At 44.2% G+C, this 12,570-nt stretch overlaps 1 protein-coding gene and 1 pseudogene across 6 annotated transcripts in view; both read left to right on the plus strand.

Moving 5' to 3' along the window:
* The window catches only part of FAM219A (family with sequence similarity 219 member A), a 55,544-nt gene that overhangs the window by 21,245 nt on the left and 21,729 nt on the right, over positions 1 to 12,570 (plus strand). The gene's annotated exons all lie outside the window — the stretch shown is intronic.
* Positions 3,314 to 8,736, plus strand: LOC131812955 (ATP synthase F(0) complex subunit C1, mitochondrial-like; annotated as a pseudogene).

A 12,570-nucleotide genomic window follows, 5' to 3' on the forward strand; every position in this document is an offset into this window, starting at 1 on the left:
TTGGCGACTGTGGCCATTGCTGCTATAAACATTGGGGTACAGAGGGCCCTTCTTTTCATGACATCTGTATCTTTGGGGTAAATACCCAGGAGTGCAATTGCAGGGTCATAGGGAAGTTCTATTTTTAATTTCTTGAGGAATCTCCACACTGTTCTCCAAAGAGGCTGCACCAACTTGCATTCCCACTAACAGTGTAATAGGGTTCCTCTTTCTCCACATCCCCTCCGACACATGTTGTTTCCTGTCTTGTTAATTTTGGCCATTCTAACTGGTGTAAGGTGATATCTCAATGTGGTTTTATTTTGAATCTCCCCGAGGGCTAGTGATGATGAACATTTTTTCATATGTCTGATAGCCATTTGTATGTCTTGACTGGAGAAGTGTCTGTTCATATCTTCTGCCCATTTTTTGAATCAACCTGAGGGGGGCACCTGGATGGCTCAGTCGGTTGAGCATCTGACTTCTTCCGCTGGGGTCATGATCTTGAGGTCCTGGGATTAAGCCCCAAGTCAGGCTCCCCGCGAAGTGGGGAGTCTGCTTGTTCCTCTTCCTCTCCCTCTGCCCCTCCCCCTGCTCATGCTCTCTCTGTCTCTTTCTCTTTCTTTCTCTTTATTCTCTCAAGTAAATAAATAAATCTTTAAAAAAATAATAATCTGGGAAAGGCAGAGGGCAGAGGAGAGTCAGAGACTCATTCTATTTTAACCATTGTTAATCATTGTTTTAATTATCCCCATTTAACATACATAGCTTTTGTAAGTTAAACTAATAGAGATTTTTTTGATGGATTAAAATGATAGAGTTAGAGGTAGAGATAGAAATTGGAAGTTGTCTGCACATAGCGCTAACAGCTGGGGCAAAGAGAACAAAGAATTTGGAAAGATGAACAATTGGAGAAGCAACCAGATTGTCAAGTTGGGCCATGTTGTTAAAACTACTGAATGCCAGATCAAGGAGTTTTTAAGTGATAGGAGCCATTGAAGGGTTTTGAACAACGGAATGATGTGATGAGAGAAGTGTTTAATTCTCAGAAGGGTAATTTAAGAGTAATGTGTAGGATGAGTTGGAAGAAGAAATGGGGTGGGGAGATGAGTGGGTTACCACTGCAGTGATCCTGAAGTATGTTGATAAGGATCTGAAGCAGGATGTTGGTTTAGAGAATACAGAAAAAAGGGGCACCTGGTGGCTCAGTGGGTTAAAGCCTCTGCCTTCAGCTTGGGTTATGATTCCAGGATCCTGGAATTGAGCTCCTCATTGGGCTCTCTGCTCGGCAGGGAGCCTGCTTCCCTTCCTCTCTCTCTGCCTGCCTCTCTACCTACTTATGATCTCTGTCTGTCTAAAATCTTAAAAAAAAAAAAAAAAAAAAAAGAGAGAGAGAGAATACAAAAAAAAAAAAAAAAAGGAAACAAAAAGAGAAAAAAGAATGTTACTATATGTTCATGATTAGCTTGTCAGAAATATAAGGAGGAAAGAGGTAGATTAAAATGACCCCCCCCCCGGCACATCAAAAGGAGATAGGAGCCAACTTGAAAAAGGTTCCAGTAGCCAAAGCTGAAACAATTTGAACAACAAAATAAATTATGGTAGTATTCGATTATCACCCCCCAAAATAAAATAAATGTATATTAATCCATACTGATATAAATAGTTCAACAAGTAAATAAATGAGGGAGAAAGAACAAATCTTCAAGAATTATGATATTTATATAATTTAAAAGTTTATTAGAATTTATTTAAAAGTAGTTTTTTAATAGAATGAGAAAAATTTAAAAATTATCCTGAGAACATCATAGTAATAATTGCTGCTGGCAGGATCCACTGATTGCTAAAACTAGTGGGTGAAATTTCAAGGAGAAATAAGAATTTGCACAGCCCATAAGAACTTCTACCAAAATATGTATTAATTACTGTAGTAATCTTAACATCGTCCACAAATTCTTTCATACTCCTCTAGAAAGTGGAACTCAATTCTCCTCCCTTGAGTGTGGCCTGGACTTAGTGACTTGCTTCTGACTAATGGAATATGGTCAAAATAAAAGAAAAATAGACACTTAAGTGGAGAAACCTGGTAAACACTGCCCTAAATGATTAAAATTAGTACCACCAACAATAAGTCATATACCCCCTGATAGGCTGTGATACAAGGACAATTCACCTAGGTGGTATTTTTCCCCCCAAATCCATAACCTCTGTCTAATCATGAGAAAACACAGCAAATCAAAATTGCAGGAATTTTTTTAAAGATTTTATTTATTTATTTGACAGAGAGATCACCAAGTAGGCGAGAGGCAGGCAAAGAGAGGGGGGGAAGCAGGTGATGCGGGGCTCGATCCCAGGACCCTGAGATCATGACCTGAGCCGAAAGTAGAGGCTTAACCTACTCAGTCATCCAGGCACCCCAAAATTGCAGGAATGTTTTAAAAAATACCTGACCAGTACTCCTCTAAAGTCAAAGTTGTGAAAGTCAAAAAAAGAGGAAGAAACTAAGGAGACCATGGAGACATATCAATGAAATGCAATATGGAACAGAAAAAGGGGTTTTAATGGAAAAACTGGAGAAATTTGCATAAAGTCTATAGTTTAGTGAATAGTATTGATTTGTTCAATGTAGAATTGATCAACATACATGGCTGCTAACATTAGGGTAAGCTGTGTGAAGAGTATACAAGAGCTAACATTAGGGTAAGCTGTGTGAAGAGTGTGCACTTTGTAATTCTTCTATAAATATAAGACTGTTTCAAAATATTAAGTTTCTTTAACAACCTTTTATGTTTTGAGTTTATTTAACTGGCAAAGTGGTTTGTGCCATTAACAAGATAAGGGTAGTCAACAGGAAGAAATAGACTAGGGGAAGGGTATGACATCAGTGAAAGTAGTAGGCAGTTGGAAATGTGGGTCTGGAGCTTAAGAGGTCAGAGCTAGAGATATAGATTTGGGTGCAAAACTGAGAGAGAGATATTTGAAATAATAAGTTTATAATATAATATTATATTTCCACATGCTGAGAGAGCATGTGGAAAATGAGTCAGTGACCACACTAAGGAGAGGATCTATGTCTAGAGTATCAGAGAAAGAACAGTAGGGAGGGTAGTCGGAACAGATAGGGATAGGATGTTTTTACAAAAGCCAAGGGAAAATAGAATCTCCAGAAAGATTTGGTCAGCACTGTCTACTGATACTGAAAGGTAATGGATGGTCACCTGAGAAAAGACCATTGCATTTTATTTAGGAGCCTGTTCTGACCTCAAAGAGAGTAGGGTTAGTAGAGCAGGTATGGAGAGGTGGGGGTGGTGGGCATAGTACTCAAATGCCCGGGATGTCGACAGCGAGGAAGTAAGCTTGCCCAAACCAGACAAAGGAACTTGTGGATGCCAAGAGGTAAGGAACACCTGGAGGAGAGTGGGACAGGAGAGTGGGGCACTCCGGGCAGAGAGGTAGAAAGTTCTGGCTAGAGGAAGCAGGCCAAAAGGCTGGGGCCCAAAGTTTAAGAAGAGGAGAGAACCTTGACCAAAAGAAGCCCCTGCCATTTCCTGGCTGCGGAGCTCAGGCTGAAAGCTAAAGCCCTGGATAAAGAACTGCCTTTTTTCCCCTTTCTGAGCTAGGAGGCCATTTTATTTCCCAAGTCCCAACTAACATCACTGTGGCCTGGAAAGTTAGGCCAGATAGAAGATGAAATAAACTGAGCTTACTCATCCTCTCTTCAGCTTTTCTCTGAGATGGAGAATAGTCTGGTTTTAAAATTAGGCATCAGGGTCGCCTGGGTGGCTCAGTGGTTAAAGCCTCTGCCTTTGGCTCAGGTCATGATCCCAGGGTCCTGGGATTGAGCCTCACATCGGGCTCTCTGCTTGGCAGGGAGCCTGCCTCCTCCTCCTCCTCTCTCTCTCTGTCTGCCTCTCTGCCTACTTGTGATCTGTCTGTCAAATAAATAAAAATCTTTAAAAAAAATAAATAAATAAAATAATATTAGACATCAAGCAGTATTAGAGTGATTTCGTGTGTGTGTGTGTGTGTGTGTGTGTGTGTGTGTGTGTGTGATGTGTAATAAAAGCTGCCCTTTATTGACTGCTTACCAGGCATCAAGCGCTGTAGTAAGCACTTCATATGCAGTATCCTATTTTATCCTCCCAGCAATCTTTTGAGATGGATACTATTATTTTCCTTATGTTAAGGTGAAAAACAGGGTGGAAAAGCTGAGCACTGAGACCTAGAACTAAAGTGGGGAGACTAAAGAAGTGCAGGCCACTGAGGCACTACTCATTCTTCCAGCTCTGATCCACTGTTGTACCAGGGGTCCAGTCGAGTGTGTGCCTGCCTCCTTCCTGGGTAGGCCAGAGATCCCGTCTAAATAGCCATCTACAGCAGCTCCGTACTCCAGCTGGTCAGATGGGTGTCCAGATCACTGTTGTCTCCCAGGACATTGACACAGTGACCAAGTGGTACTGCGGTCACTACAGTTGGTATGACTGGTTCAGGAGCTTTGGAATAGTGTTTGGTAGCTTTATCCTTGGCTATGCCAGAAACCCATCTCTCAAGCAGCAGCTCTTTTCCTGTGCTATTCTGGGCTTTACCCTATCTGAGGCCTTAGGGCTCTTCTGTTTGATGGCCACCTTCCTCATCTTCACCATGTAGGCTCTGTGAGGGTCTCCTACCCATCCTGCTGCTTCAATTCCAGGCCATGCCTATACCAGATGAACTAAGCTTTACCATTAAACACAGTATCTCTCTAAACCTCCCCCCATACACACCAAGAAATTTATGAAAACCAGATCCAGTGAGGTCAGAAATTTGATCATGATCACACAGACAAGTAAATGGCAGAGGTAAAACTTACTCTAAGACTCATACTTTTAACCACTGCGCTATACTGGCTTTTAATAACACTTGTAGTGTGGGTGTGTGCATGCACACACACACATGTGCACAACACACACAAACACACACACAAGGCCCCAGGCTGTGTGGCAAGAAGTTAACATGGGATATAGCTCTGGATGGTAAGATTTAGGGTGATTTTTTTCTTCTTTTGTGCTTATCTTGACTTTTTACAGTGACAATATATTCCTCTTAAAATTAGAAAAAAGCAATATCTTATTAAGTTTTAAGTTTTGGTATTCTTTGCGAGATTTCTGTAATATCTGTGGTGAGAACCAAACAGTACATTATGCTCAGGTGTGGACAAAGGAGACTGTGCCTTCTCTGTAGTAGTACAGGCTCTGCAGTGACAGAGCAGAAAATATGGCCTCTGTGTATGTGCATGCAAGTGTGTGTGTGTGTACTTGCACATGTGTGCAGCGGCCACTGAGGTGAGGGGAGGAGTAACTGATCTGTCTGAGGATGTGCCTCATGGAGACCTCTTTCCCTTCCCTGTGACCAGCCACCTTGTCCCTGAGCCAGGCCCATTTATTCTTGGGCTCCCTGAGGGACTGGGAGATAAACACCAAGATCCTCAATTTCCACCTCATCCCTTATTGAAAGTCTGGCCAGCCAACCAGGCTGCTAGCAAGGAGTCCAGCCTGTACCCATAGAGAGTGATTTGAGTTATGGTGGAGCTACTTCAGGCAATGGGTCCAAGCAGAGATAGACAGAGAGTAGCCAGTAGCATTTAAGGTCGGCATTAACTGGCATGTGGGGCTCTTGTCCTGGGGCTCTCGTCCAGAGGCTCCAAGATCTTCAGGTGGAGGCGGTTCAGAACCTTGGACAGCTCCTGAAGGAGCCCAGTCTCTCAGGTCTGCAAAGCCACAGTGCCCAAGTCCTTAAGGCCCTTTTTATTTAATTTTGAATAGCTTTCTTATACATGTCTCTGACCTCTTCTGTCTCCGAGTTCAGTCCTATGGATCCAGGGACCCCCCCTCTTATCCTCTCCAGCCCTTGTCCCACTTTCCTCCACACACATCTAGCCTGACTCGAGCTCTTTCTTGACGTTGCCATCGCTCTGAAGGTGAAATAAACAGCATCTGAGCTGTCCCTGGGCAGGACTGCAGGATTTCAGAGGGAGGAGGTAAGAATCTAGTGGAACAAGGAAGTGTTAAAAGAGCCTTTGGCTCTAATACCCCTGCATTCTGATCTTTAGTCTTGTGTGTGAGGCAGGGGAAACTAAGGAGAAGCACTGAGCAGAATTCAAGGCCTGAAGCTAGAACATTTCATGAGCTATCACCGTGCAATCAGTCTGCCACTGACTATGCACTTGATTTAAAGATACCTCTTTTTAGGGAAAGAGTATTGACATAGGTGGTTGGGGGCAAGTATAGCAAGTAGAAGCAGAAATGAAACTAGTGAGTCCAGAGGTTCACAGCCTGCCACCCCCACCCTAGCCATGCACTTGGGCCCTTGGCAAAAGAGAGTTAGGTTAACACTGCAGAGGGATTTCCTTCCTGATTCCCCAAATCATCCAAAGGAGCGGTTTGTGAAGAATCTGGAAGGGCAGAGGAATCGAAGTCACCTACTAGGGTTGGATTTTCTAGTTGAAAGCTCCTTCTCTACTTCCAAGCCTCTTCCATAGCTAAATGAATCAAAGCCAACAGATGAGGCTACTGTGCTCTCACTTGGATTGCCTTAGCTGGTGAGTGAGGAGGGTAGGTAAGTTTACCTGGACTGAAGGTTAGTGAAAGCACTCATGATCCCATCCCTCCCAACGAGCTCTGCTCTGGGCCTTATGTAAGGCTCTGCATTGTTTTCTTCATCTCTCATAGACTCCTGGGTCCTATATGAAAGAACTGTCTGAGCTAAAAAGGCCACTGTATGCCTTACACCTCAAAGAACTTCCTGGTCAAAGAAACAGTGCTAAAGCAATATGAAGCCAGCAGAGAACAGCTGCAGGCTCCCGCTTTTAGCACCACCGGTCATAATGGGACAGGCTAGGGCAGGGAGGAGAAAAGAGCCTTTAGATTTTGCTGAGCCGTGAGTAGACCTGACAGAGTTTGAACTGGAAGGAGTAGAGCTGCCTCCACCCCACCTGAAGAGGTATAGCTAGATAACAGTCCTGGAGATGGGAGCATTGACAGTGTAGTAACTAATTTAGGGATGAAAAGATACTCAGAGGACCTAGATACAGACTATCCCTCAGGCTGGCTCCTCTCATGTGTTGAAACTGTTTTCTAGCTTCCAGGATAGGCCCTTACTGTGGGATTAAGCACAGGCTATCGACATATAAGGAAGCCTGGACAAGAAACAAGAACAGATGAGGACTCTGTCAGATCCCAAGAGAGTTGTTTGTGTTGGTTTATGTTCAAGTAGAACAGGCCTAACCTCAGCCAGAACTTGCTTTTGGCCTGTTTTCTCAGGGGCAAAGGCTCCCCTATGTTTGCCTTCCCTAACAGCGGATGCTCTGTATTTATTTTTATTAGGAGCAGTGATTATGTGACCACAAACCTTACTAAATTGAATATAATCCTGAGCATTCAGAAGAAACAGTTCAGGACTCAGGGGAAGGAGCAGCTGGCTGGAAAGAAGGGCCCATGAATTCTAATCCCAGGGCTGCCATCTGGCATTGCCCTGGGACAACTCATTTACTCTCTTCCCTGGAGGCTCTTTCTGGAATCTCAGGCCTGAATAAAAACAGACCTGGGAACTGTGAAATGACCTGTCTAGACTCCAAAGTCAGTGCAGTTCACAGGCAAAACTGGAATCCACAGGCCCTATTCTCCAGCTAGAGGTATGCTTACAGTTCAGGGAGGTTTCTTGCGTTTTCCTTTGCTGTCTCCTTCCAAGCGCTCCCATGCCTTGGATGCTTTGCTGCCTGGTAAACATGGTTGTAAGCCTCTGGTTGCCAGAAAGCAGTTTGAGCAGCCAGGATCAGAGCAGCTCTGCCCCCATCTCCCTCCAAAGGGTTTTCTGATGGTTTGATTCCAAGCTGGCTTCCCACTCCCCTAAAACTTTGGTGGTGGGAATGTGTATCTGCAAGCAATATCTGAGCCTGGCCCTAGAGTCTCAGATAAAGCTGTTTGCTCAGCTGATGATCAGTCCCCCCAGAGGGCAACCTGAAGTTGGGCTGCTGTTTTGGACCTTAAGTGAGTTCTAACTAGGACAACCCTTCAGGTGAGTGAGTAAGTGAGGGTTTGGGGACTTCTGCTTTGGCTGTTCTCTAAAATAACTTCCTGGAAGGCAATCTTTCAGCCCCCAGCCAGAGACTTACATAGAGAAGTGGCCCTACAAAGAGCACACAATACAAGATCTGGCTGGGACACCATTAGACAAGGCCCTGGCACAGCCTGGCAGCCACCAGACTTTTGCCATCTCTGTCACAGAAAAAACCTTGCTGTGGCTCAAACAAATGGAAGCAATCTGTTTGCCTGTCATCAGATTGTGTTCAGTCTCTGTGCTAGGCACTAGGAGGACACAGTAGAAATAGGCATGGCCCCTGCTTGCATGAATGTTTATTAAATAAATTATACAAATATTCAAAGTAAAATTTGATAAGTACATGAAAGAAATGGAAGGAGGTGGTGCTGTGAGAGTATACTATAGGGGGACCTAACCCAAACTGGTATTCGTGGGAACTTTTTGATAAGAGATGATGTGTCTGCTGAGGCCTGAAGGACAAATAAGATGTAGCCAGAAGGGGAGCATGAGGCAGGAAGGCTCTTTGTGCTCTGTCAGAAACAAAGACCAGTGATGCCAATTTTGGTAATCTGGGGGAAGAGTGGCATGGGTTGAGGTTAGGGAACTGGGAGGGAAGGCAAGCAGCTGTCTGTCTGACACATTCGTAGCCCAGTTGAGATCCACCCAAACTGCTGTGGCACAACCCCTGGGGAGGCTGGTGCCTCCTCCATATCCCCAGCACTGGGGACTCTCACAGGGATGCCCAGGAGAGGAGCTTCTAGCCGCAGCTTGGGGTTCACACAAGTGGAGTGGTCACCTGGCAGCAGAGCTCAGAGGAGGGAGAAGGAGGGGCCAAGAAGGACCAGACACTTAACTTCCCCTACAAATGCTCTCTGTACATTTTTCCATTGCTTTGAGCTGTTTATTAATATACAGTAGAAGCCATCTCTGCATTTTGATGGTTCTGCTGGGAATTCCCACTATCATCCCCCTCCTGTGTTAGATAAAAAAATGTCAGCTTTCAAAATTTCCTACTTGGATTTCAGAAACTAAATTGCATTACTATGTCCGGTTAGATGGCGCCATTCCCTGTTCCTATCTGCATGCTCCAGGCACCATGAGGCTGATAACATCAGCATGTCAAAGCAGCTCGATCCCCGACAATTTGTAACTGGCTGGGGCTGGGGCAGAGGGGGTGGGTGGCAAAATTCTCTTAGAATCCACAGCAGCCCAGGGTTGACTGGATTTGGGGGTTCTTTCAGTACACCATTAGTTCTCCTATCAGTAGAGAGAGAACTTTTCCTGGTCCCACCTAGATGTCACAAGGAATTGAGAAGTACTCTCCTCAACACTGATAGGATAAAATCACTGAAGAGCCAACGGTTTTCCTTGTAGTTTTCCTTGTAGTAGTGAAAGATAGAAGAGAATTGGGAGAAGAGTGGAAGTCATAATAGGAACAATACAGGTCCCTACTGCCTGTTAAATTAGGTGTCCATGTAGAATCCAAAACACTCCTGGAAATGGTTATTCTCTGCTTCCATGAAGCCCAGATGTGAGGCCTTGTAACTAACCTTTTGATTGCCGTGAGGTTGTGAAGCAAATGAAGAGAAAGCATTGTTCCCCTGCCAGGAAACACAGGAACTTTTGGGGTTTCTTTTCTAGTTGTAACCACCATTTCACTCTATGGAACAAACATTCCTTTCACAGCAAAAATTTTCAACTTACTGGGTTATTTCAAACACATCAAATAGCATAAAACATTCATTCAACTCTGACAACATTCACAGACCCATTTTTGTATATAAGGAAACAGGCTCTTCATTCCCAAAACATGATGTTTTCAAAATGTAGTAGCTCCCAAGGTCAAGGTTTTGGGAGGAGTCAGTCCAACCTCATTGAGATTGCCAGGGCCAGTGCAAGCCCAGTTTTCCTGCCCACTGCCCCCTCACCTATAGGTTCTAATGTTTGGGTGCAGGAGACAGACCTAGTATCTACCCTTAACTCTAATTGCACATATCTTATCTTCTCTTACAGTAGAGGCATGCAGTTTACTGACTCCTTCACTATATCTAAGGGATGAATTAATAATTAAGTCAAATTATTCTTTTTTTAAGATTATATTTTTAAATAATCTGTACACCCAGTGTGGGGCTTGAATTTAACAATCTGGGATCAAGAATTGTATGCTCGAGGGTGTCTGGATGGCTCAGAGGGTTAAAGCCTCTGCTTTCTATTCAGGTCATGATCTCAAGGTCTTGGGATTGAGCCCCGCATCGTGCTCTCTGCTCAGCAGAGAACCTGCTTCCTCCTCTCTCTCTGCCTGCCTCTCCGTCTACTTGTGATCTCTGTCAAATAAATAAATAAAATCTTAAAAAAAAAAAAAAGAATTGTATGCTCTACTGACTGAGCCAGCCTGGCACCCCAAATTTCTTTTTTTTTTTTTTTTAAAGTAAACTTTTTGCCCAGAGTGTCTGGGTGGCTGAGTTGGTTCAGTATCTGCCTTCAGCTACGGTCATGATCCTAGAGTCCTGGGTCAGGGCCCCACGTGGGGCTCCCTGCTCAGTGGGGAGCCTGTTTCTCCTTTTCCCTCTGCCGCTTCCCCTGCGTGTGCTCTCTTGCCTCCCCCCTCAAATGAATGGATAAATCTTTAAAAAAAAAAAAAAAAAGGTAAACTCTATGCCCAATGTGGGGTTTTAACTCATGACCCCAAGATTAAGAGTCACATGCTCTACTGATTGGAGCCAGCCAGGCACACCTAAGTCAAATGATTCTTTAGTTTTATTAGTGTATTTTTATAGAAAAGTATTATTGAAAGCTTTAAAAGTGAGAAATCATGATCACTACATAACCAGACTTACTTGGAGTATAGTTTCCAACGCTGAGCCTCTCCTGGATGTCCATGGTTGGTAGAGCAGGTGTTTCAGATTCTTGAAAAAACTCAAAGCAGTGGTGCCTGGGTGACTCAGTCAGTTAAGCATCTGCCTTCAGTTCAAGTCATGGTCCCAGGGACCGGGGATCCAGGGGTCCTGGGGATCAAGCTCTGCATTGGGCTCCCTGCTTAGCAGGGAGTCTGTTTGTCTCCCTCTGCCCTGCTCATGCTCTCTCTCTTGATCTCTCAAATAAATAAATAAATAAATAAATAAATAAAATCTTAAAAGAAAAAAGAAAGAAAAAGTTCAAGAAATCTATTTGGTCTGTGTAGGCCTCCTGCCTAAAATACTAGAAGCCCAGGGCTTTTATACATTTTGCCCTAGCCTGGGGAGAATGGCCCAAGGCTAAGTCATGGGACTGTGGTACAGCCAGAATTTGGGGCAACTGCAACCCCCTATCCCAACCAGCTTGCTTCTGCTAGCCTCCTTTGTCTTCAAACCACTCTTATGCACACTTCCTAAGAAATAGCAGACTTGGGGTGCCTGGGTTGCTCAGTGGGTTAAGCCTCTGCCTTTGGCTCAGGTCATGATCTCAGGGTCCTGGGATCAAGCCCCCCATCAGGTTCTCTGCTCAACAGGGAGCCTGCTTCCCCCCTCCTCCTCTCTGTCTGCCTCTCTGCCTACTTGTGATTTCTCTCCCTCTTTCTGTCAAATAAATAAATAAATAAATTTTTTAAAAAAGAAAAAAAAAAAAAAAAGAAACAGCAGACTTGCCATGCTCTCTAGACCATGGCTAGACTTCTCTAATGGGGCTTATTTCTGGGGAGTCTCAAGCTTCCCAAGTATCAGACACATAACACTGAGAGAAAAATAGAGTTTCTGCTAAAATGTTAGCAAACCACAGAGTAAACAGTGAGTCTTAAATTCTCTTTTCTGACATCTTCAAGTATCTGGCCCTTCTCCACTGGCTCCTACCTCGTAGCCTCAGCCATCCTCCACTCCTGTCTCTCTTGTCATATAAGAGCCCCTTGAGAACTCTGGTTCTGTTTCTCCCTGTTTTACATTCTCATAGCCCTATCCTTCCCAGACATCCATGACACCAGGTTCTCCCTGGCCCTTTGCTGTCAGTCCTCTTCTGTCTACCCTTTCAGTATTAGTGTTCCCTAAGTTCTTCCCTCTGATCCCTCATATTTATAGGTACACACACACACACACACACACACACACACGCACGCACGCACATACCCTGAAACTTAGGAGTCATCTGTGCCTAGGTCCTTCTTCTCAAACCCAGATCCAGTCAGCCAACTAAGCCCTAGCAGTATGACCTTAATACGCTTTTTTTCTCCAATCCCATTATTTTCCATTAAAGTCCAAAGTCCTGATTGTGATTTCCAAAGCCCTTTATGATTTTAAGTCTCCCTCCTGTTCTGGTCTTGTCACTCGCACTTCACCCCACCACTAAACATTCCAGCAAAACTGTGCTATTCCTTTCATCTGAGATGGCTATTTTCTTGCCTTTGCTTTTCTTTCCCTACTCCTTTCTTCATCTGGTTCATTTCTATCTCCTACTCATTAATGCCTCAGCTTTCTTTGGAGAAGTCTTCCCTGATTCCCCAGGGTGGAATAGGTACTTCTGTTCTGTGTACAGACAACACTATGTACA

This window comes from Mustela lutreola, chromosome 12 (genome assembly GCF_030435805.1).
Source record: "Mustela lutreola isolate mMusLut2 chromosome 12, mMusLut2.pri, whole genome shotgun sequence".
NCBI classification, from domain to species: domain Eukaryota; kingdom Metazoa; phylum Chordata; class Mammalia; order Carnivora; family Mustelidae; genus Mustela; species Mustela lutreola.